General features: G+C 47.5%; 1 protein-coding gene and 1 long non-coding RNA gene across 3 annotated transcripts in view; one reads left to right on the top strand and one right to left on the bottom strand.

Moving 5' to 3' along the window:
- PEBP4 (phosphatidylethanolamine binding protein 4) overlaps window positions 1–25,173 on the top strand; it is a 225,954-nt gene that overhangs the window by 40,869 nt on the left and 159,912 nt on the right. The gene's annotated exons all lie outside the window — the stretch shown is intronic.
- Window positions 12,946–22,954, bottom strand: LOC117093395. Its single transcript, XR_004441127.1, has 4 exons — window positions 22,778–22,954; window positions 20,391–20,468; window positions 13,723–17,006; window positions 12,946–13,291 (listed from the first exon to the last, which is right to left on the bottom strand). It is a non-coding gene; the product is annotated as an uncharacterized LOC117093395 (long non-coding RNA).

Here is a 25,173-nt window from a genome sequence, read left to right as displayed (position 1 = left end):
TCTATTTCATGTCACTGTCTTCTCTTGCTTCCATCTTGCTGCCTGCAAGTCTTCAGTGAATACGTGTTGCCTCTGTCATTTCACCAGCCGCCCCACCCAATGTGAAGATTCTTCTTCTGGAGCCAGGCCTGCCCGTGGAATATAGGTTTTGTTTTATGTTCATAAGGAAGGCAGAACTTTTCTTAGATAATGCGCAGTGATATCTGTGAGGATCAAGGAAATGTGTAGGGCTATTTGCTCTTACACAAAACCACACCAAACTGCTAAAATTATTTTTAAGCACTTTATCATCCTCCTGTCATCTGTCACTTCTTGCTGCTGTCAAGGATGACTAGTGTCCTTATGGTCCTTCTGATGTGTGGTGGTGTGGGCAACCTGAGAGCTGAGTATGTCAGAATTATGTCTAAACTAAGAGTAAATAGGCTTAGAATGAGGATGTGAGGCAAGTGCCTGAGCTGTAGCCTGTGAGCCCTGTGACACATATAAAATGGCTTCTGGTGTATTTTTCAGAGGTGGGACCAGGAAATCAGCATAGGATAGACAGATGTGAGTTCAGATCTGAGTTCTGTATCCATCTAGCTTAAGTTTCTCAACCTCTTAGGCTTAGTTCTTTCATCTGTAAAAGTAAATAAGATAATATCTTTTTTTTTTTTTTTTTTTTTTTTGAGACAGAGACAGAGTCTCCCTCCATTACCCAGTCTGGAGTACCGTGGCGTGATTTTGGCTCATTGCAACCTCCATCTCCTGGGCTCAAGTGATTCTGATGCCTCAGCCTCCCAAGTAGCTGGGATTACAGGTGCCCACCACCATGCCTGCCTAATTTTTGTATTTTTAGTAGAGGCAGGGTTTCACCATGTTGGCCGGGCTGCTCTCAAACCCCTGGCCTCAAGTGATCCACCCACCTCAGCCTCCCAAAGTGCTGGGATTACAGGTGTGAGCCACTACGCTCGGTCGAGATAATATCTTTGTAATGGGGTACCAAGAGGATCAAGGGAGAAAAAGTACTTGAAGGAACCAATTAGCATACATGGAGCTCTTTCTGTAGTAGGCGCTCACTAAAGTCGTCTCACACCCCTCCCTGACCCCTCCCCATTCTCAGCTGTGCTGTGGGATGCATGACCTCCTGGTAAGTCATTCTTACCATGCCTTACATTTAGAGAGCCTGTTACTTGTTTCCGACCCCTTAGCTTTGTCTCATGGTAGTCCTGTGGGCTTGGTGCAGCAGGTCTCCTGCTCCTCAGTTTGCAGACAAGAAAGTTGAAGCATAGATAAGGCTCTTGCCCGAGGTCATGCAGGCAGGTGGTGATAGAGCCCAAACCACAAGCCAGGTCTCCTTCTTGTTTTTGAGATTTCTCTGTGCTATGCTCCTCCCATTGTCACTAACTTTGACCACGGGTGAGAAGGTTAACCTCTCCACGTTCTTGATCTCCTCATGCATAACATGGGCAAATTAAACATTCCTGGTCATCCCTGCTGTCCCAGGGTTCTTAGATGGCTCAGGTGATATAATGCCCACAAAAGCTCTTTGAAAAATGAAAAGCAGTGCACTCACGAATTCTGCGATTTCTCTGCAATATTTTAATTCCCTTTCTAGCACTGAGCAGATGAGATGCCTTGCACCCTCTTCTCTCGTCTCCTCACCCTGGCTAGGGGAAAAGTAGCCAGTAGTCATAGCCACTTTGCTGAGATGAGAGGCACCACTGCCAGGTGCTGCTCAGCAGACACCATGGTAACGGGGTGAGTTGCAGGTTCCAGAAGCCCAGGATCAGGCTTGAGAAGCAGGGTGCACCTAAAGAACCTCCCAGAACAGAATGCTAACAAACACACTTCTTTTTCCCCTGCAAAAGCAGGTTCCTTGTCATGTGTGGCTTTTCAGAATTAATGATTTTGAAGGCTCATCTCCCTCATGGAAGCTCTTTGGGACCCTCAGGGACACGAGAGCCATTCTCTCTGCCTTTCCATGGGCCAAGGCTCCACAGACAGGAGCTGGCACTTGCCTGCAGAGCCTTGGGTTGGGAAAGGGGCAATGATGGCCAAATGCTCCCGGCAGCCCTTGGCTCCCTGAGTCTGTGTGCAGCCTGCATAGGGCAGCTTTTCTACCTCCAGAGAGCTGGGCTAGCAGGGCTATATTCTTTATGTATCATCATCATTTAATCTTTCCAACAATGCTTTGAGGTAGGTACCACTACTTCCCCCATTTTCCAGATGAGGAAGCAGGTATGTGTAGCTTGCCCTGGGTCCTAGCTCTCGAACTTCAGAGGCTGTGAATGAACCACTGTGCTGTACCGCCTGTCTGGGACAATGGACTTTATTTAGCCAAGCCACACCTCCTTGGAGCTCTCCACAGCAGGGACTAGCAAAGGGATACTGAGACTCAGTTTCCTTGCCAGGCCTAGTTTACAGGATGGGGCCCGTCCCTCTCTGCCTTCCTGAACTTCTCCGTCTCGGGCAGTAAGGGGGCCTCCCCAGGGCCCAGCCCCTCCAAATTCACCCCTTTATTATCCCACGACCTGTCTAGCCCCTCAGCCTGGATTTCAACCACATATTTTCTGTTATAAGCAGCATCTCCGCTATGCCAGACCATCGAGAAGGACGTACAGAGGATAAAGAAAGGGACAAAGAGGAGCTAACAGCCAAGGGGCCACCTCTAGCTTTCACCTAGGGGTGCAGGGCGTGAGGGGAACATTCCCTTGGGCATGAATGTCTGTGGTTATCTTTCTAAACTTACTGCAAACCAGAGCTTGGAGCACTTTGATTGAGAACCTGCCACTGACGGCAGATTAGATTGAGCCACTGATGGCTGGCTGGGAGGATTGAGTGACCATTTTCTGTCATGGTGTCTTAGCTTGGGCTTCCATAACAAAATACCATAGACTGGATGGCTTTTTTTGTTTGTTTGTTTGAGGTGGAGTCTCCCTCTGTCGCCCAGGCTGGAGTGCAGCGACGTGATCTAGGCTCACTGCAACCTCCGCCTTCCAGGTCCAAGCGATTCTCCCACCTCAGCCTTGCAAGTAGCTGGGATTACAGGCATCCACCACCATGCCTGGCTAATTTTTGTATTTTTAGTTGAAACAGGGTTTCACCATGTTGGCCAAGCCAGTCTTAAACTCCTGGCCTCAGGTGATCCACCCGCCTCAGCTTCCCAAAGTGCTGGGATTACAGGCGTGAGCCACCTCGCCCGGCCGACTGGGTGGCTTTAACAACAGATGTTTATTTTCTCACTCTTCTGGAAGCTGGAATTATGAAATCAAGGTGCCAGAAGATTCAGTTTTTGATGAGGGCTCCCTCCATGGCTTGAAAATGGCTACCTTCTCACTGTGTCCTGACATGGTGGAGGTTGAGAGTGAGCTCTCTGGGGTCTTTTCTTATAGGTTTAGTGATCCCATCATGAAGGTCCCACCCTCATGACCCAATCACCTCCAGAGGCCCCACCTCCAAATACCATCACAATGGGGGTTAGGACTTCAACAGAGCATTCTGGGAGACACAGTTCATTTCATAGCACATGGGAAAGGCCGAGGGAAGAGCAAGTTTAGGAGATGAGTACAAGAGCTCAGGGCCTCTGATCTGGACATGGTGAGTGTGTGAGTCCAGGGAGAGATGTTAAGTATTTTTAAATGAGTTTGATGTTTAAAGGAAACATCTGGGCTGGAGATAGAAATGGTTTTGAAACTCACCTCTCCAAGCCAGTTTACTCAACTATAAAATGGAATTAGTAATACCCATCTCATACGTTTGTTGTAAGGCTTGAATAAGGAAAGCAAAAATACTCAGTGGTGGTTTTACACATACTAAAACCAGAGAGCTAGGTCTTAAGAGTCAAATGGCAGAGATAAGCCTGAGTAAGGCTATGAAAGCGTTTGTTTTTGGTGCCTCAATACTCTAATAGTGTGTCCTTTCCCACAGCTCTCTTCCCCTTCGACAGGCAGTATCTTCATTCTCCTCTACCTCCCCTCCTCCATCCATGTCTGTGCTTCTGAATACATCACATCCCGTTGCAGTGCAGTGACTGATAGCAGCTTACAATGTGATCTGTCCCCAGGGACTTGGCATGATAAGAGTCTGAACAGTCTTAAACTTAAAGAAGATGGAAGAGGAGGAGAAGAAAAGGGGCTGTATTTTCTCAATTAGCAGAAAAAGCAGGTTTTTACTGAATTTTGAACGTTTCTCCTATGCTTCAAAAAATCTTTCCCACATCTCAATGTCTACACTAAGCCGTAGTATATTTGGATTATATATATACACATACATACATATATATGTGTATATATATAACACACAAATATATATAGATAGGTATAGGTATATTATCCATTTTAGATTTAGCTATATATATCTAAATATGTTATATATAAAAATATCCAAATATACCATATATATCATATATATTAGAGATGAAGAGAGAAACTATCATGTACATCAATACACATTGAGAACTAGTGAGTTACAGGGAAGAGACACTAATTGTGGATTTTAAGGCATCATATAACAGGTGGTGACATAGTTGAGGCACCTGACACCTTCAAAATTCTGCCTTATCATAAGTTGTCACCTTGCAATCTCTTTGTAATGCTGGTTCTACTAAGGACTGAATGAGGCATTGGGAGAGTCTGTGTCACTCCTGAGCCTCAGTTTGAACAATAATAAAGAGGCCAAGGACTGGTGGGGGAAATGAGAAATAGATAACGTGGTTCTCCAGGTACCCAGAACCAGAAAACACTGAACCAGAAACACAAGATGTCAGGAAAGTGAGAGTAGGAGTGTGCCTGAGTGAGCCCCAAGAAACCCCTAGCAGGAGGGATGGGAGAAACCCCATTATTGGGATGAAGAGGGGAGATCAGAGAAGACTCCCCTTAGCCTGAGGATGGCTCTGAGCAAGCAGGTTGGAGCCTGGATAATACCCTCACTGAACACTGCAGCCATCGGTTAAAGGAGCCATTGGAGTAAGAGTTGATAGGTCAGCAGGAGCAAAACTCAGTCATTCCTGATTAATTGGTATTACCCTGGCCTATGTATTGCTCTAGTTCAGATCTTCATCAGATCATACTCCAGCTATGACAGTGATTGTCCAAGCTCCACTCCCTGTCTCTCCTCCCAGATTAGCACATCTTCTTCTGGGTTCCCACGTCATTCTAAGTTTCAGTGGCACTTGTCTCCCTTGATGCCAGGATGTGGGATTTGGGAACATATCTCATCTCTCCAACCACATTACCAGCAACTTTCAGGCAACTGTCTGATACCACACAGCAAATCTGCCCCATGGCAGGGGGGGCACTAGGTAGGGAGTAACTGGGAGCACAGGCAGAGAGAGACTGGCATGAAGAAACCTGCCCATGGGAAGCAGGGCCAATGCTACCTAGGCTGGGTTCAAGGATGGGTCTCATCCCCTTGGAGGTAATGTGCCCCAAAAAGCAGAACTTCTAACAAACTTGGAAAACTAGACAGGTTACTGAAACAGGAACTTAAGCTTCTCAGAAAATCAGACATAACAGATGTAAACTGGAAAAATCAGTGAACTTGAAGATAGAGCAACAGAAATTATCTAAAGAAATATAAAGAGAGAAAAGAAGGCTGGGGGACAAAACAGAGCACCCAAGAACCGTGGGACAACATAAAATGGTCTAACATATGTATAGTTGGGATCTCATTAAGAAAAGAGAGCAGAGTAGAAGAACTATTTGAAGAGATAATGGCCAAGAACATCTTAAAGAAAGGCAACATACCACAGATCCAAGATACTCAGAGAACCTTAATCAGAATTTTTTTAAAAATCTGACCAGATATATCATGATCAAACTGCTAAAAACCAAAGATAAACTCTGAAGAAAACCAAGGAAAAAAGAATGCTGGCATCCCCCTCACCAAAAACGTGTCTAAATGCTCATGAAGGAACTATGTTCTTATGGGACAGAGTGAAGGAGGGCATGTGGGGAACACATGTGTAAGCCCATCCCAACATTATTATACCTCTCCAGGTATTAAGATTCCTTGCTTTATATCAAGGAATTTCTGTCACCTTAGCTTTATTTAGTATAGGATGCCATTGAGTTCAGGTTTCATTTCAGATAACCCACTGAGCAAACAGAACCATACCCAGATGATCCAGCCAGTACCTTGGATCCAGAATCCATATTGATCAATAAGGCCCAATTGAAAATGATCTTCTTTCCTCTGTGATCAGCACCTTACTATATATTTCTCAGATTTCTGCCAATAAATATTTAAAAACAAATGGCACCTACTTTGGTGTGAAAGTCCACTGTTTCAGAATCAGAGTTCGTGCTTGTCTCCCTTGGCTGTGCTGAAACCTGATTCTAGAACAGGTCAGGAGCAGCCAGGCGTGGTAAATGTGGACATCAGGAAGAATCAGGATTCTCTTGCAAGACAGGACCTGGGGAGAAGGGGCAGCTTCTGCTGGAAAGGGAGGCTCAGCAGGGTCTAAGTCTCAGTTATCTGAATTCAGCATCCCAGTTCACAGGGTTCCATCTTTCCCAGTCAAAACCCTCTCCCATAAGAGACCTGATGAGGCTGTGAACTTAACTTAGGTTGTAATTCAACAACCTGCTGAGTCAGACTCCACTTCTGATTTCAGTTTTGTTGGCCCTGAAACTACAAACCATAGGAGATTCTTTCAGGATAGTCCTAACTGTTCCCTGCTCTTCTGATTGAGGCTTGAGACAAGAATTTTTACTTATTTTATTTTATTATTTCATTTTATTTTATTTTGGAGACAGGGTCTCACTCTGTTGCCCAAGCTGGAGTGCAGTGGCACTATTATGGTTCACTGCAGGCTTGACCTCCTGGAATCAAGCAATCCTTCCACCTCAGCCTCCTGAGTAGCTGGGACTACAGGCACATGCCACTGTGCTTTGCTTTTTTTTTTTCTTTGTAGAGACGGGGTCTTGTCATGTTGCCTAGGCTGGTCTCGAACTCCTGGGCTGAAGCCATCCATCTGCCTTGGCTTCCCAAAGTGCTGGGATTATAGATGTGAGCCACTATGCCTGGCTGTGCCAAGAATTTAAACCTCAAGCTTCTAACTATTTTTATTTACTTTTCCCACTTCTGGCAGAAGAAGTCATCTTATTCCAACATCTTTGTATTCATCATTCTGACATAATCATCTATCGTGCAACTCCACCAAACTCTTCTCTTCAATGGGGACTTCGTTCTAGGTAATCACACTTGATAATCAAGATTATTTTGCTACTATATGCCACAGGCTGCCGGTGACACATTTGCTAATGGTAACCTGTGCTCTCATCTTCACTGGTTTTAAGCAATTTGGTTGTGATGTGTTTGGTGTAGTTTCCTCATGTCTCTTGTGCTTGGCATTTCTTTGGTTGGGCTTCTGAGATCTGTGGGTTTACAGTTTTCATCAAATTTAGATATTTTTCAGCCATTATTTCTTCTAATAATTTTTCTAATATTCCCTCAAAGGGAATTTTAGGGACTCCAATTGCATGTGTATTTGGCTACTTGAAGATGTCCCACAGCTCACTGATATGCTATTCTAGTGGGATTTTTTTCAGTCTTTTCTCTGTGTGTTTTACTTTGAATAGTTTCTATTGCTGTGTCTTCAAGTTTGCTAATATATTATTCTGTATAGTTAACCTTCTGTTAAATCTCATCCAGTGTGTTCTTCATCATAGACAATGAAATTGTTATCTCTTCAAATCTGAATTGGGTCTTTAAAAATATTTTCTATGTCTCTGGGAATATGTAAGCCTTCCCCTACCCTCTTGAACATACGCAATATAGTTATAATAACTGTTTTAATATGTTTGTGTATGAATTCTATTATCTGTATCATTTCCCAGTCTATTTCAATTGATTGCCTTTTGTCCTTGTTATGGTTTCTATTTTCCTGCTTCTTTACATGTCTAGTAATTTTTTTTAGGTGCCAGACATTGTGAATTTTTACTTCATTAGGTGTGAAATGTCATTATAATCTCATAAATATTTTTGAGCTGTGATCTGGCATATGGTTAGGTTCATTGAAAGCAGTCTGATCCTTCTCAAGCTTGCTTTTAAACTTTGGTAAACAGGACACGAGCAGCCTTTTTCTAGGGGTGATTTTGCCCCACTGCTGAATACGCTCGCTGCTGCCCCAGGAATTCTGAAGCTTTTTTACTGTGCCTGGTGAAAATACAAGTTTATTCTCAGCCTTGTGTGAGCCCTATAGACTTTACTCTCTGTTTCTTTCGGGAAATTATTTCCTTGCTCTCAGTTTCCTCACATGCACATGCTGATCTGTACTCAACTGAAGACTCAAGGAGGACCTTCTGCAATTTCCACAGTTCTGTCCCTGCACAGCTGTCTCTACTCTGTGAATTGTGAGCACCTTAACCTCCTTTGACTTGAGATCTATCTCCTCAACTCAGGGTGACTGCCAGGTTCCCTGGGTTCCCTCTCTCTCTGTACTGCTGCCTAGAAACTCCATCAGGAAGTAAGTTGGGGTGATTATAAGATCTTCCTCGTTTGTTTTCCCTCTTTTGCTGATTACTGCCCCACACTGCCTGAAGTTCAAAATCTGGAAACCATTATTTCACATATTTTGTTCAGTGTTTTCATTGTTTCGGGTGGTAGAGTGAATCTGGTTCCTGATGTTCTATCTTGGCTGGAACCAGAAAATCTTTACCTGTCTTCAAACCCAAACAGACAGATAACCAACCCCAAACATGAGGCTCTGTAGCCTACAACCTCTTCTAGTTCCAAAACATGATGTCAGTCCGTGTTTACTTGGAGAAAATGGAAATGATACTCTAGCTTTTTTTAAAGCAGAAAACTAGTTAATATAGAAAATTGTTAGATGGGCTGAGAAGTGTGCTGTAGCTTAGGCCTCCAGGAATTATTCCACCACGAATGGAGTCAACAAACTCGCCTACCAGAGGTATGTATGGCGTTTTAGTTTTGCAAGATGAAAAGCATTATGGAGATGGATAGTGGTGACGTCACACAACAGTGTGAGTGGACTTCGCACTACTGAATTATACACTTAAAAACGGTTAAGATGGTAGATTTTAAATTATGTATATTATGCCATGATTTTTAAAACAATTCATACATGCCATTTAAAAATAATTTAGAAAAGATATTACTTAGAAAACTATTCAGATATTTCAGCATGAAATAGGCTGACTACTGAAGTTTTATTTCTCACAACTTGGCTCAATGAAGTGTGACTCTTAGTCCCTCTACTTCCTCCTTCCCTGGTTTCTTAAGCTGAGAAAGAGGCTGTGGCCCATGGTGGGAGGATGATGAGGAAGGGTCAGAAGACCCGGTTATAATCCCAGCTCCATTCCTCCTCTGCTGTCTGAGGCGGGCCCACCTAAGTGGGCCTCACTAAGGGCTTAAGCTATCTCTCTGAGACTTCTCCATAAATAAATGGAACATTTGCCCAAAGGACCCTGAATGTTGCATCAGAAGCTTCCCGTTGTGTGCTAGAGACAGTACTATCCCATATTGTCATCCCCACACCCAGACTCCTCCTTCCCCTAAACAGCTTTACCTTCTGGGTGGGATGAATCACACCAGCCCAAGAGGCCAAAATTAGCACGTTTTGGATTTGTTACTTGGGTTTCACTGGAGGGAAGTGAGGATGTGGGAGACAGCAGGCGAGGTAGGACAGAGGGCAGGAGGAGCCTGGCTCCATGGCTTCCACCCCACCTTCTTCCCTGGCCTCTTCCTATGTGTGAGCCACTTATACTTTCTTTGCCTCAGCTGCCATGTAACTATTCATTCATTCATTCATTCATCTGGCAAGTGCATACTGAAGAAATATATAAACAGCTGACTTTTGTTGGACATCTGGTAATTTGTCAAGGTCATTTTGCTGCATATGTTATCCTATTTAATAAGATGGGAAGGGCCAGGAGTGGTGGCTCACACCTGTAATCCCAGCACTTTGGGAGGCTGAGGCGGGCAGATCATGAGGTCAGGGGTTCAAGACCAGCCTGGCCAACATGGTGAAACCCCATGTCTACTAAAGATACAAAAATTTAGCCGGATGTGGTGGTGCAGGCCTGTAATCTCAGCTACTCAGGAGGCTGAGGCAGGAGAATCACTTGAACCCCGGGAGGCAGAGGTTGCAGTGAGCTGAGATTGCTCCATTACATTCCAGCCTGGGTGACAGGGTGAGACCCTGTCTCAAAAAAAAAAAAAAAAAAAAAGGAAGATATTGAGGAAAGAACTTTATTCCCAAGTTACTAGTGAGGTTCAAGAAGGTAAAGTAACTTGCCTACGATCAAGCATGCTTGCCAGTAAATGTCAGGATTCAAACCCATGTTGTCTTATTTCAAACTCTGTCCACCACACTGCCCTGCTACCTGCCACCTGCCAGGCGGCCTCCGAACATAGTGACCTCTAGACACTCTCTGTCTGGTGGACAACACAGTATGATGTGGCAAGTGCCACTACAAAGGTGTGCCCCACAGTGCTACTGGGGCACAGAGAGGGGAAGCTGGGAGTTTGAAAGATAGGGCTAATAATACCTTCCCCATGTAAACAACGGAGAATGCACCAGATTTCACCTTGGGATCTTTCCAGCTCTGAAATTTGTAAGTCTATGACTTGAGGTTGCTTATTGACATAAAGTTCCTAAAATTCGAGAGAACTGCTGCCCAAAGTGAGGTCCATGGACCAGCAGCATCAGTATTCCCTGACCACTTGTTAGAGATGTGCCACTGCAGGCCCCATCGAGACCTACTGAACTGATGTCTGTACCTTAGTGAAAGTCCCAGACTCTTGAGTGTTCATTACTGCAGTTTCTCTCTTGGATGTTCTCTTGCCTTTCACCTTCAGCCCCTGGATTTCCTGGAGCACAATCGTTGCTGGGTCCTCAGGGGAGGAAGCTACCTCTTCTCCATCACCTATCTCCTTCCAGGGCCCTCCGTCTCTGTGCCTGCTGAGAGTGGCAAGTACTGGCTCATGTTCTCCTCACTCCTATGAAGAAGTGTGAGGTCTTCCAGGTAACATCTGGTGGTGCTCAGCGGCTTGCTCAGAAACCTCAATATCGCTTGGCTCAACCAAAAATAAATTGGAAAAGAAAATTGAACATTGCATCAATTTGGAGCAAGTTTATAAATTCTGCAGCTAAGCAATACCAATAGAAAATGATAGATGGTCACAGGGCATCCCTGCAGTGATGTATAGTCACATTAGCTGAAATACCGTATTACATGATTCTGCTTTATTACCAGTGTTGGTGGCAGACAGAAAAACAGATTACACTTGAGTTCAAATCGATAGGAACTTTATTTACTGGCCTTTTAAAAACATATTTCTGCACTTTATAAAAACATACGGTAGATGCTATTGATAGAGTTTGTCTGCTTCTTAAAAAGCAATTTGCCCAAAACGAGGCTTTTAAGCTGTAATTTATGGCATTACCTTTTACCTCCTTTAAGGGTTCTGTTTGCCTGGCTGTGCTTTGACGACTTCCTTAGACTTCTCTTGCCTTTAATTTTTCTCTCCCATGTACCATCTCCCTAAACTCTGAGCTCCCCGGAGCCTTACAACAAAAAGGAGAACAGGGTAGCATCTTCCGATGGAGACTGGGGTCTCTTCGCAAAGCTCAGCTTCCACCATCCTCTTCTCAGCCCCTGCATTGGTCTGGATTTTGAGGGCGCTCAGATGGCCCAGCCTCTGCCTCCTGCTGTTTCTCACCCCCATGGTCGTCTTTTCCTCCTTTTCTCAGCTCCAAAATGGAGCTCGTCTCCCGCTCCCGAGCTCTTATTTCAACAAATCCTGTGTGGTAGGAAAATTATCCCCATTTTATAACTGTGCAAACTCAGGCTGTCAGAAGTCAAACCCAGGTCTTTTGACTCCAAATCAAATCAAGTCGTTTTCGAGGTTTGAAGATTGTGCCTGGCAGTAAGCCTGGTGCTATGGGAATGCAGAGAGCTTATGATCCACTTGAGAAAGACAAAATGAACATACTTTTGAATAAACTACTTCTCAGTGGTTAAATCACATAGTGACTGAGCATATGGGAGTTTTACAAAGCCCGGAAGGCTTCCTGGAGGAGTAAGCCTGTGGCCGGGATTAGCCCTGGGTTAGCCGGGAAAGGGGAGAGACGGGAGCTCCCAGCATGGGGAATAAGGTGTAAGAATCCTGAGCCCAGCACTTCCTGACATGGAGTAAGAGGAGGCCTGGTGGCATGCTGGACAGAAGTGAGGAACCAGCCAGCTGGACACAAAGGCTTGGTGGCAGAGGCCCAGAACGCTGAGATTTGATCGGAACAGAGCGAGGCATTGCAGTTTTCTGGGCACAGGAATAGCATGAAATTAATGGTTTAGGAAGATGATATCATAGTGATGTATGAGATCCTGGTTGGAAATCTGGGGACGTGGTACCAGTGCCCCTGAGCAAACCGGTGTGGTCCAGCCCAGGAGGGCTCCAGGAGTCTGGCCAGAGACAGGCAGAAGCCATGGCCACCTCACTTACAAGCCCCACCCTCATAGCAGAGGCCAAGACTGAAGGTTCTCCTGTGGCCGGTCCTTTTAGAACTGGATGGGTTGGGGCCAGGCACGGTGGCTCACGCCTGTAATCCCAACACTTTGGGAGGCCGAGGCAGGCAGATCACCTGAGGTCAGGAGTTTGAGACCAGCCTGGCAAACATGCTAAAACCCCATCTCTACTAAAAATACAAAAATTAGCTGGGCTTGGTAGCATGCGCCTGTAATTCCAGCTACTCAGAAAGCTGAGGTAGGAGAATTGCTTGAACCTGGGATGTGGAGGTTGCGGTGAACTGAGATCACACCACTGCACTCCAGCCTGGGCAACAGAGACTGTCTCAAAAAAAAAAAAAAGAAGAAGAAGTGGGTGGGTTGGCCAAACATCTAGGTCGGTCCTGCAACCTAAAGTTATGTCCTAAAGAAGATGTGTGGAGTCCCCTGCAGGCCACCACAGGGAAGACAATTAACTGGAAATAAATAGAAAGCAATTAAAATGAGAGCACTCACTCCCCTTTTATTGTCATTGTTGTTGTTATTAAATTATTTTGAGTTAGCAGGTGTACAGATAAGGGTCACAGTGAAAAGCTAACCTCCTCCCACTGTTATCTACCGAAGCAGCTCCTGTTCCCAGCGTGTGTGCGCGCGCACATGCGTTTGTCTTCTCCAGAGACACTTCAGAGGGTTTCTTTTTAAAGAGAATAAACTAAAAAGTGCTAGAGAACATCATAAAACTTCATTTGGTAAATACGTTCTTTGAGATGGTCTTGCTCTGTCACCAAGGCTGGCAAATGCGATCATGGCTCACTGCAGCCTCGACCTTCTGGGCTCAAGTGATCCTCCTGCCTCAGCCTCTCTAGTAGCTGGGACTACAGGCGCATACCACCACACACGGCTAATGTTTAAAGGTTTTATAGAGATGGAGTTTTTCCATGTTGCCCAGGCTGGTCTCAAACTCCTGGGCTCAAGCGATCTTCCCACGTTGGCCTTCTAAAGTGCTGGGATTACAGGCATGGACCACCACCCCATCTTATTTGCTCAATATTATAAAAATATGCTAGGAGTGGCTGGGCGTGGTGGCTTATGCCTGTAATCCCAGCATTTTGGGAGGCCGAGGTGGGCGGATCACCTGAGGACAGGAGTTTGAGACCAGCCTGGCCAACATGGTGAAACCCCATCTCTACTAAAATTACAAAAATTAGCTGGGCGTGGTGGCGGGCACCTGTAATCCCAGCTACTCAGGAGGCTGAGGCAGGAGAATCGCTTGAACCCGGGAGGTGCAGGATGTAGTGAGCTGAGATCGCTCCATTGTACTCCACCTGAGCAACAAGAGTGAAACTCTGTCTCAAAAAAAAATTACATGTATAGAAATACACACACAGACACACACACACACACACACACACACACACACACTAGGAGTGTCCTCAAGGCCCAGTAACTTAGGAGGATTAAAAAAAATTAAGTACAAGTGATAAGGAGAAAAATAAGGAGAGATGAGTCACAATTAGACTAACAGTCCCACCCCCTCCCCTACATCCTGCAACTTCACTTTCTGACTTCAGCAGCGTCAGCCTCCCGCCCCACCCTGGGGTGATCCCTGGGCCTCCTCAAATCCCTCTGACCTTACCCAGGAGACCCCTGCCACAGTAGACAGTGCTGCTAACTGCTCCCTCAACCACCCACCTCTGCCCCTCACTGAGAACTCTCCACCTTCTGGGCAATGTGCCCAGTGCCAGCTGCCAGCCAGGTGGGCCACCCCATCTCAGGTCCCTGTCACTGTCCCTGTTGCTGCCGTGTGAGGAGTGGGGGCATGCCAGGTGCACCAGAGCTGTCAGCGCACCTGCTGGGCCACTGCTCTGGGGCAGCAGGCTGTTTGGGGGCTACAGCCTTACCCCGAAGGGCTGCAAATGGCAGGGTACTGCATGGCTCCAAATTGAAGGAGGTTACACCTCTCCCTGCCTCTGCACGCCGGCCTTGACCTGGACTTGACATGTGCTGAATGCTTTATATACGATTCCATTTAACCCACGCCTGCATGAGACAGGCATTGTTTTCAGCTGCATTTTAAAGATAAGAAAGTCTAGACTCGGGAATTTAAGAAGCTCTCAAGGTCCCACAGCTGCTAACTGACAAGACGATGGGATGTATCACACGCTGCCGGGTCAGATTCAACGGCTGTGAGCTGTGTTGAATTTCCTCTTGACCAATGTGGATGGAAGAGTTGCCTTTTGCCTCTTCCAGAAATGTGCCGTGTTTCTGAACTCCATGGTTGGTGGCCGCTTCTGATCACTTCTGTCTTGCCTGTCTGTAAAGTGCAGAAATAGACCCTGAACGCCTGTGGGAAGAAATGCTTACTCATTTGACAGTCCTAGCACCGAACAGAGAGTTATTCTGGAGCAGGGAGTCAGTATTTGTCTAGTAAGGGTTTCATTGTTGAAGAAATGATTGATGAGTGAGCAAGTGAGTGAATAAATGAATCAACAGGTGAGTACGACTTCCCTCCTTAACCTGTAATTCCATGTTAGTCACAGGAGAGAAGTGAGCCTGTCTCCTGCAAAAGGATGCATAAGTCAACCCTGCAGGCAGTCTGTGACTATGAAGCAGGAGGCCGGTTCTTGGAGTGGCCTGTAAGCTGGTATGAAAGCAATTCCCAAACTCAGGTGTTCCCCTACTCTTGCACACAGATGGTGTGCCTGGGACACAGAGCTGGCTTCCCAAGAGGACCCAGTGAATACCCACGAGGCGTATTCATCTGTATGCAGAAGTCCTGACTTCTTTCAGAAGTTCACTGGAGACCTTGGGTAGAGTAGCTTCACTAGCAACGGTGCTGAGGAAGCCAGGGAGTGGAGACGATGTCCATAGACTGTCTCCTGTGTCCATCTAAGCTGGGCATCTTCTGAGGCTTTTTCACACTGAAACTGAAGAGCACAGCTCCTTTGCTTCAGGCAGAAGGCGAGTGCCAGCTCCCTCACAGACTCCAGAGGACTCACAGTTGCGTCGTGTGCCTGGTGTTGGGGACCAGCAGCAGGTGTAACCCAGCTTGGCAGTCATGGCAGGGAAAGGCCAGTGCCAGCCTGTTTCTTGTGCTTGGTCGTGGAGGGAAAGGGCGGGTGCTGGAGTCAGCCAGACCTGGGCTTGAATTCTGGGTCAGCCCTGTACTATCTGTGTGACTCTGAGCAAGTCATCTAACCTCCTGAGCCTCAGTTTCTTCATGCGTAAAAGGAGGAAATAAGAGAAACCATCTCATGAATGTTGGAGAATTTAGATGAGATGATTTATGTGAATTCCTTGGCACTCATAAGCTTTCAATAAACAAGAGCTCTCTTTGTGAACTGGCATCAAGCAAGGACAGTGTCCATCTCCTGGGGCTGGGTAATACTCATTTTCCAGTATTATCATAGTCTTTCCTTGCATTGCACTGAATGCACCACTGGGTCAAAAAGATTCTCTTCTTACTGCCTACAGGTGTCCAGTTCATTTGGGGAGAGTGCAGTGAACTCTGTTAGATGTAAGTGGATAGTTATCTCACAGTAAGTGCTGCTGTGATTCAGGATGGAGATAACACCACAGGGTGAGGCTTTCTGGAAGAGGTGAGCTTGGCCATACTTTGAAGGATGGGCGGGACTTGAATGAGCAGAGATTAAAGGAGAAAGCTTTTTCAGGTGAGATAAAGGGAATAAGACAGATCCCAGACTGGGAGGCAAACATTCACATTGAAGGATGCAGCGAAATTAAGGAGAGGACCTTGGGAGAAGAGAGAGAGGATGTCAATTGAACTTATCAGGTGAAGGCTGGAGACAAGGAAGCGAATGCTCAGGTGGGATGAAGTCAGAAAGCAACCCAGGCTGGGGGAAATGGCCCTTTGTCAAGGGTGTGGATGCTGCCTTTGGAAGAGGTTCTTTCTTCTCCCTTTCCGCCTCCTGGTGTTCTCAAGTCATGTGCTGAGTGAGTCTTGTTAACCAGCTCTTCCCTGATTAACTCTCCTCCTGGAGCATTAAGTCGTGATCTGCACTTGCTTCTCCGTAATAGCCAGTGAACCCTGCCATCCCACTAGGAGAGGATAAAGCACATCCTGACATTCTAATAGGCTCAGAAGCGAAGACAGTGCTATCATCGTGGTGGTGACAGCAGGCTCCAAGCCCTGCCAGGTAGTTTTCGCAACTTTCTAGTCTTCCTTGTCTTATTAATTAGGAGAGTCTATCTCACAGATTTGGGGCTATAAATCTCAGATAACAGCTCTTCAACCTTCATAACTGCTTCTAACTAGGTGGTAGAACCAGGTGCACTTCATCTTCATTTTAAAGAGGGCCCTGTGTCTGCCATCTGTGTGGGAACCCTCTCTGCAGGACAGGAGCAAGAGGAGCTGCTGGCGATGGCAGGCAGCGGGACATTTTCTATGTGGCTCTTCACTGGCCTCCAAAATCGCCAACTCTTCAGCCCTTAAGTCAAGATGCATCAACTCCAGCCCCTTTCCTGGCTCCCTTCTCAGATTGGGGGACACATGTCCGGGCATCAGAAGCCTTTGCACTCCAACATAAATATGTGTGAACCCTGGAGTGGAGAATTGGTGAAATTAGCTGATGGTGGAGTTGTACCCCACTCTTTTTGTATCCCCCGCAAGTAGTATACAGTAATCAAAATTTAAGCCACTTGAGATGAAATAATTGCTTAACAATCATATAAGACAAAATGATTCAACAAATGACAATGAGGCCCTGTGATACACAGAACAGATGCATTCAGTGTACCATATTATAATGCGCTAATACAAGATTGACAGCACAATAATAGGAGTGAGCAGCAACTCAGCCTATAATTCCAAAGCAAATGTGAGGCTGTCCACAGAACTCAAATCCTAGCAGGCTGCAAAATTAGAGGTAACACCACGCAAGGTTCAAGACGACTCATTAGCAGGTTGGCAGAGTGTTTCAGGAGCAAATTTGTCTGTCGAAGGAACTAATTTTGTGCCATCTTCAGCTCAACTTTTTTTTTTTTTTTTAAGTGTGCGGACACAACCTTCTCTGGAGAGGGATGTGGGGGTGGGAGGTTGAGATCTGGCCAGAGCCCCTTGAGGCACAGGGAGGTCAGATCCCTGGTGTGGGTTTTTAAGTGGGTTTGAGTATTGGGAGAGTGATCTGAGTGTGTTAATAGGTGATGCAAAGCAGTGGTGATGTGGTAAGCACTATTTAGGTTGATCTCAGCGTGAGAAACTGATGGGACTTTCTGCTGACTCCTTGGGACTGTTCTCACATCAGAAAGTGTTTGGATCAAGGATATAATGAAGGATAATTGTGATAAGCGTCCTTCCAGGTCCGAATTTCTGAACCTTTAAACAAGCATCATAATATCTGCTTTGTATAGATGCCCCTATTGTTTTGATGGTGTCTGGGATTTGTTTTAATCAGGTGTGGGAAGACATGCAGACACAGAAATGGCTCTCAAGAAGGAGGAAGTTTTATACTCGCAGATCCCTAGAGGCGGGGGGTATGGCTTGCAAGGCCACATGGGGGATGCCCCAGGCTCGGTTGGGAGGCAGAGAGAACCAGGGGAAAACCCGAGTAGGAGTCTTGATTGTGGGAGGAACAGGTGGGGTAGGGTGAGCAGGCTTAGGGTTGGCTAGTGTGAATCACTTCAACAGGCTCTGGGTATAAGGACTGTTCCCAGTTGTCTAGTACCCACCCTGGGATGGTTTGGGCAGGTGGATAGTGGCCTGGAGTGTAAAAATCTGATAGAAGAGGTGGTTGGTAGTATGGGCACTGGACTGGTTGGTTTTCATAAGCAAATGGTGCTCAGAGGAGTTTACCATCTCTAGGAATTAGCCCTGGGAGGGGCAGTGGCCCCAGGATCAGCGAGGCCCCAAAATGTCAAAGCACAAACATTACAGAAGAAAAAGACACGATGAATACCCCTTCATAGTTTCACATCTGCAGCTGCTTTCTTTCCTAGAGCTGTGGTCCCTTTTCTGCCAGTTTGAGACCTCCCTCTGTTCAAGATCAAAATAGGGCATGGTAGCATCACCATGTGTGCATGACAGAAAGTCATGGTACATTCTCCACACCACCCCAAATCCTGGATCTGTGAGGTCAAGAGGGAAAAGCACCCACCTCCCTTCAACTGGGACCCCCTGCTGGCTCCTCCCACCTCTGCTCAGTCCAAGGCTGCCTGGGTGTGGCCAGCACTGCCTGGGTCACTGGTGCTGATGATTTACGCTTTCCTAGAGTTTGACTAAGATGCCCCATGTCCCCAGTTCTGCCAATAACAGGCTGTGGGCCTTGGCAAGGTTGCTGTGATTTCCTGTATCCCCATTTCCTTCCCTGAAAAGTGATAGGATGGATCCCAGTTCTAAATGCTTATTTTCTCTGAAAAATTGGGGAAAGGATAGGGAGAAGCAAGAAAAAGGTGAATGAGATGGAGGGCCGGGGGCTTCTCTAATCTTTACAGAAAACCAGTGATGACCACATGTTGGAGAAGCCTCCCAGGTCTCATTGACAACCCCTTCCTCATCCGCCCCATTGAGCCAAGACGCTCTCAGGGACGGCAGTGATTCAGCGCCTACGAAGTAGCCAGGCTTCCACGCTTGTTACCTCGTGTAATTCTTACAACAGCCCAAGGACAGAGTCGCCACTCTCAGCACCATTTTACTGCTGGGGAAACTGAGGTGTGGAGAGGTTAAGTCAATAGTCCCCACTTGCTCACGGCCACACAAGTAGTAGTGGAGCCTGGCCTCCCACCCCACAGTTTCATCCCTAATTGCTGTACGCTACTGCCTCCCTCTGTCGCAGGCAGGATCATCCACATAGGACTGAATGGCTTGAGTGTGATCCAGGCCGCAACAGAGATTCATCCCAGGAGGAGTTTTTCCAAAGAGGGAGGGTGACCCCCAAAGGAGAAGCATTGCCCCATGGGGAGAACGCTATTTGGAACTTAAGTGGTTTCCACTAATTTCTTCTTTTAACAAGTATTTTCTGTCTATTAGATAGTTGGCATGGCTCTAGGCACTGGGGACATACAACTGTGAATGAGATGGTCCCAGTCCTGCACTCAGGAAGTTTTCAGCCTAGTGGAGCAGGACAGACATGAGAAAAGTGAACAGATAAATATAGTAGCTGCAGGAAGCCCGAGTCTGAGGGGCTCTGCCCTGTCTGCATCCAGGTCTGCAAGTTGGCCAACCTTGGACACTTGCAAAGGCACAAGTCCTTGTAGGTGATAGGAAGGTCTCAGAAGTCAAAAAAAGAGGGTGAGAGGCACCCCAAAATGAGCAACTACTGCCCTTAGGCTGGATGGAGAAAGGGAGGATGTGGGGTTTGGAGAGTCCAGAAGCTGGGGCATCCCTGGGGACACTGGAGCCCTGTGGGGCCCCATGCACACAGTCAAGGCCACAGTCACTGTTGGACGCCAAGAGGGAGAGGTAGGACTATCCCAGCTTCTTCCTCCCTCCTGCCCTTTAATTTCCCACCAATGCCTCTAGATGGCTCAACTCAAACTAAATCCAGAGGACCCGGGAAGCCTGGGAAGTGCAGCCATGGGGGTCAGTCCCCACCCTCCCCTAGGCGGAGCAGAGCAAAGCAGGAAGGGCTATGGGACCTGGCGAGGGCAAGCGGGCCCAGGCCCCAGCCCTGGCCCCATGCCTCCCCTTGTTTGGGGACTGCATCAAGGTCTTGAGGTCTATAGAAACTCCTGGTGGGCAGGAGAACCAGTGGCTTTAAGCAGAGTTTGGGTCTAGGCTGCCCCTGCTAGAGTACCAGTGGCCCCTCCCCACCCTCACTGGTCCACCTGGGCCACTCCATGTCCATCTCTGCATGGCCAAAAGAAAACTGAAGAATGGGGAGGAAGGTATAGGGAAGGGCAAGTAGGGAGAGCACCTGGCGGGGAGGAGGGCACAGGCAACCTGGAGCTGTCCCCAGAGCCCACAGGGACCTGCCACACAGCAGGCACCTGCTCAATGAAGGGATGGAGATCCAGTTCAGGAAGGGCCTTAGCATCAGAAACAAAACACATACACCAACAGCTGCCCTGAAAGAGAAGTCAATGTGAATGTAAAGCAGGTGATTGCTGCCTCGGGAGCAGTTTTGAACAAGTTTTTCCTTTAAAACCCCAGGGCGGCCATCTACAGCCCCCACCTGCATGTTCCTGCTGAAATAATAATATGTCACATTTATAGAGCCCTTTGAGCTTCTCAAAGCAAGTTCTAATGTCATTTGACCCTCACAAAAGCCCTGTGAAGTAAATGGCAGGGACCGTAGTTGAGGTGGCTAAGGTCACATGGGCACCCATTGAAGAGGTGGGGCCCACTCAGGGCTGATGTCTCATCTTCTAGCTAAGTCTTTCCCAGACTCGAGTGCCTGTGCTTTGTTACCCCTCCCCATCATCCACCGCCTTCAGGGTCCTGGCCCCAGGCAGAGCCCCAGGCTACTCACTCCTCCCCATCCCCTTGCTCAGGCCCGACTTTGGGTAGAGCTATTCCCACTTGAAGCCAAACTTGGATGCATGTGGCAATCTGCTTTTCAGTCTGAGAGATCAAAAGGAACAATATTTTCAGCTGCAGAGACAACCACCACAGCAAAAATGGTGCTTAACACCCTTTTCCCAAATGCAACGTACCCCTCTGTGTGCTGTAGAATCGTACCATATTTTGCCATGAAATAAACACATCAGAAAATTTTTTTCTTCTGTGGAAGAGGATGAAGAAATTTTGGTAATTAAAACTCCCATCGATCAACGCTTAGATCTCAGAGATAATTGCATTGCTTCTGCAGATGTTTGTTGAATCATGCAGTTGTGTTTTCAAGCGTGTGTGTGCCTCAAGGCCTGAAATCACATCTCCCCCAGTGTGAGGCCCCCTGTCCTCCCCGACGCTTGTGGCATAACGTGGTGAGAATAGCCAGGTGGTAGTCCTGGCTCTGCCTCGAATTCGCTATGTGGGAATGAGCCTGTGATCTAGCCTATCTGGACCTCAGTTGCTTCTGTAGATTGAAGAGCTGGAATTGGAAAATCTCAAGGTTCTGTCCCTCTTTTGATGTTTCTTGGAGTCAACATTCCTTTTGAGGGTGTTCATCTCTCCCCACTGGCTTGAAATCTCATCTCTGCTACTCACCAATTCATGTGTTCACGAGACGTTCAAGGCCCCATTGTGAGGCTTGAAAGTACAAGGGTGACTAAGATACAGTTCCTACCTCTGGGGCACTCACGGCCTGGTGGGATAGGCGGCCCAGAAGCAGACATGTCACAATACAATATGTTGAATGCCATTCTCTCAACATTGAGATCGCGGAGGCCACGCTCTCACTCTGTGACCTCACACACATCAGTTAAACCTCTGCGTCTGGTCTTTATTGTCACCTGGGGATGTCTGCTTCCCCTCCTAGCTGAGATCTATTCGCTGTGAGTGGGCTCTGAGAGTAAGATTACGTTAGAACATAGTAAAGCGTTTCCCGTAGGGAAGGGCTTGTCCTCTCTTTCTGCCTCAAAAGACATGGAGGAACACAGAGGAGATACCACCGGCCCCATAGCCACACTAAGCTGGGAACAAGAACTATAACTTTTAGCTCATCCCCCTACCCGGTGCTCTGTGATAAGAAACCAGCCCAACATCATTCTGGATGCCCTCTTCCAGCCTCCAGGGTCTGCCCATGGTGGCTTAACTGTGATGACAGTTAAAATGCAAGAATACTTTCAAAAGGAGGGCTGTTTTCCCCTCGGCATCCAGCTTGGCCTGGACATTCAGTTTGCTCTCTGTTCCCTGAGCTCCAAGCCTCCTCTCTGATGAAGCCAGGGAATGCACCCCTGTTTGGAGATCCTGTGCTCTGCTGACTTGCTCAGGCTGGCCAGGAGCAAAGAGCCCGAGTGAGCAGCCCAGAGGAAGGAGGTCAGGGGACCCGAACCCAGAGGTGTCAGGCCTGGAGAGGGAAGCCCTCCCCACCTGTCTGCGCTTTGTGATTAGATGTGAGCAGCGGGGTAACTCGCAGGCAGCAATCTCGCTCACTTGGTAAGTCAGGTAAACGGACAGATAGAAAAGTGAGAAAGTGCCACCTGGAAACCCGAGGCCACTGCCACACGGCTGGCCGGGTCCTGCCCCCTCTCACAGCCCTCTCCCTGAGCATGCACTGACCCTCCACCCTCTCCCACAGAGCCCATGCTGGTCTGACCTGCAGGATGTGTTTTCCATAGAGGCCCCCAAATACCGTCTTACCATGCCAGTCCCCTACTATATTCTCTAACCTTAAATTCCAGGGATTCCGCCCCTCCCTCCCTCCCTCCCTCTCCATGCTTACCCTCCACCCACTTTCTCCCAGGAGCTGCTCCTGTACCTGGAGTAGATTCACCTGCAAACACTCAGCTTGCAGGAACACAGCAGAATGGGGAGTTTCCTTTCCCAGCCAAGCTGAGTTTGGAGGGGGGTGTGGGAGGAGATGGGGAGGGCTGGGGACACAGGTTGAGTCTCTAAAGGAGGACTGCATTGCCTTCTTCCCTGCCTCCTGGTTACAGATGAGAAGGTAACCAACCTCGTGTGTGTGTGTGTGTGTGTGTGTGTGTGTGCGCGCGCGCGCGCGCGTGCAGTGTATGGATGCACAGACGGCCCCTCCATGGTGGGGTGCGGAGCCGTTCTCTCACCCTGCAGCTTTCTGCCTCTCCCTCCACCCTCCTCCGACTCCCTGCGTCCCACACTGCAGGTGTCTCTGAGGCAGTGTTTATATAAGCAGCTCATGTTCTGCCGAGCGACAGCGAGAAGCTGTTGTCAATTTGAGGAAAGCCCCCGGCTGCCCACATGTGTGGTTGTCCCCGTGGGTTTCATAACAAGAGGGGGAGGTGGGGTGGTGGGCCCCTGGGGTGAGGGCGGCTGGTCTCGGCCCAGCCCAGGAGCCTCCTCCCCGCTGCCACCAGTGAGCCGAGTGTTCACAAGCTGCTGGCCTTACCTCCTCTCCTCCCGGCTAGTTTTTTGGCTACGGAGAGACACAGTCAGTGCCTCCTGGCTCTGGCTGGCCCTGCCCAGGAGTGTAGTACTTGGGTCGTGCTGGGCTACTGGAGTCAGGGCAAAGAACCTGACATTTGCAAGGCATGAAAGTCCTAAGGACCTGCCAACCAACCCAGCAGGCTGGTTTGATTCTGACCTCAGAATCAAAACACGGACCCCAGGTTTTGATTCACAATAAGGACATGTAGCCCCATCATCTTTCTATTCCAAAGTCAGCTGTCCTCACCCGGACAACTGAGGACAGGGAGAGAGTGGACAAAAAGGGCTCTGAGCCGCCCATACGGAGGAAATGGCTGGGACACCTTATCCCTGAGGCTGAGGGCTCAGTTTGAGGATTCCCATGTAGCACAGCCTGGTTTAAGGAGGAGAGAAAAGACCAAAACATGGTGTCCACTTGATATGTTTATAAGGGCGGAATAAACTCCCTGAAACCCAAATCATAATTCAAATAACTAATATATATGGATGGAGTGCTTTTCTCATCCAAGCATCATGCTATGAAATGCATATATTTCAGTCCTGGCCAAGACTTAATGAAGGAGGCACTATTAGCCTCATTTTAAACATAAGGGTCCAAGGCCCAGAGAGGTTGAATAACTAGTCCAGCCTCACGCAGCAGTTAAAGGAGAGCTTCTCCTTAAAACTTGGAGTTTTCCTTTCTACTCTGAACATTAACAGAAATGTGTTTACATTTTCTGGCTAACCAAGCCAGATTTTGGCTTTGCTCCAAGGCAGCTAACGTCCCACCTGAGAAGTAGCTTTGTTTAAACAGTGGAGAAAATAATTCCTAACTCATTTATTTACTTCTAATTTTACACTTCAAGGGCTGTTTATTTTCACAACACAAGCGCTATAAACACACACTGTCATCGATGAAGCACGATTGTGAGGTGCCCCCGGGCTGCAAGTTGAGTTAGAGACAGGACATGGCATCATTGGTAGTACCTTCATCATTGGATGGTAACCTCTCTCCTGAGTTGCTTGCTTTTCAAGTGCTCCCAAGTATTGTCCTGGCAACCCTCTCCTGGAATGAGGCCGAAAGGAAAGTCCTTAGCACTGGAAGAATACGCTGGATACTGTCTGTTCTGGGTGGTTCATCCTTTCAGTCCTTCAACACACACTGGATGTTGTTAATTTCACCATGGACCCTATGCACTGGTGATGCGAAAAGTGTTGAGATCTGATCTCCGCCTTAGAGGAGGCTGGCAGAGAGAGCCAGTAGACACACCACTGTTGTATGCATGGGATGCATTAGCAGCTGCGGTAATAAGGGAAGAAGTGGTTGCAAAACAGGTGACATCTGTCGGCCAGGCACAGTGGCTCACACCTGTCATCCCAGCAGTTTGGGATGCCGAGGCAAGTGGATCACTTGAGGCCCAGAGTTCTAGACCAGCCTGGGCAACATGGCGAAACCCCATTTCTATTAAAAGTACCAAAATGAGTCGTGCATGGTGGCACATACCTGTAATCCCAGCTACTCCAGTGGCTGAAGCACAAGAATCACTTGAACTCGGGAGGCTAAGGTTGCAGTGAGCCAAGATCGCACTACTGCACTTCAGCCTGGGCGACGGAGTGAGAGTCTGCCTAAAAAAAAAAAAAAAAAAAAAAAAAAAGAACAGGTGACATCTGAGCCGAATCTTGAAGGCTAAAAACTCTAAATCTAGAAAAAGCGTTGCTAGTAGAAGGAAGCCGCAATGCAATCCCCTGATCTGGAAAGCCCAGGGTGCAAGTAGAGGTGTAGCTTGA

The sequence above is a fragment of the Trachypithecus francoisi genome, unplaced genomic scaffold, assembly GCF_009764315.1.
Source record: "Trachypithecus francoisi isolate TF-2019V2 unplaced genomic scaffold, Tfra_2.0 Contig01440, whole genome shotgun sequence".
Taxonomy (NCBI): domain Eukaryota; kingdom Metazoa; phylum Chordata; class Mammalia; order Primates; family Cercopithecidae; genus Trachypithecus; species Trachypithecus francoisi.
Note: the sequence above shows the minus strand (reverse complement) of the source record. Positions and strands in the feature narration are given on the sequence as shown.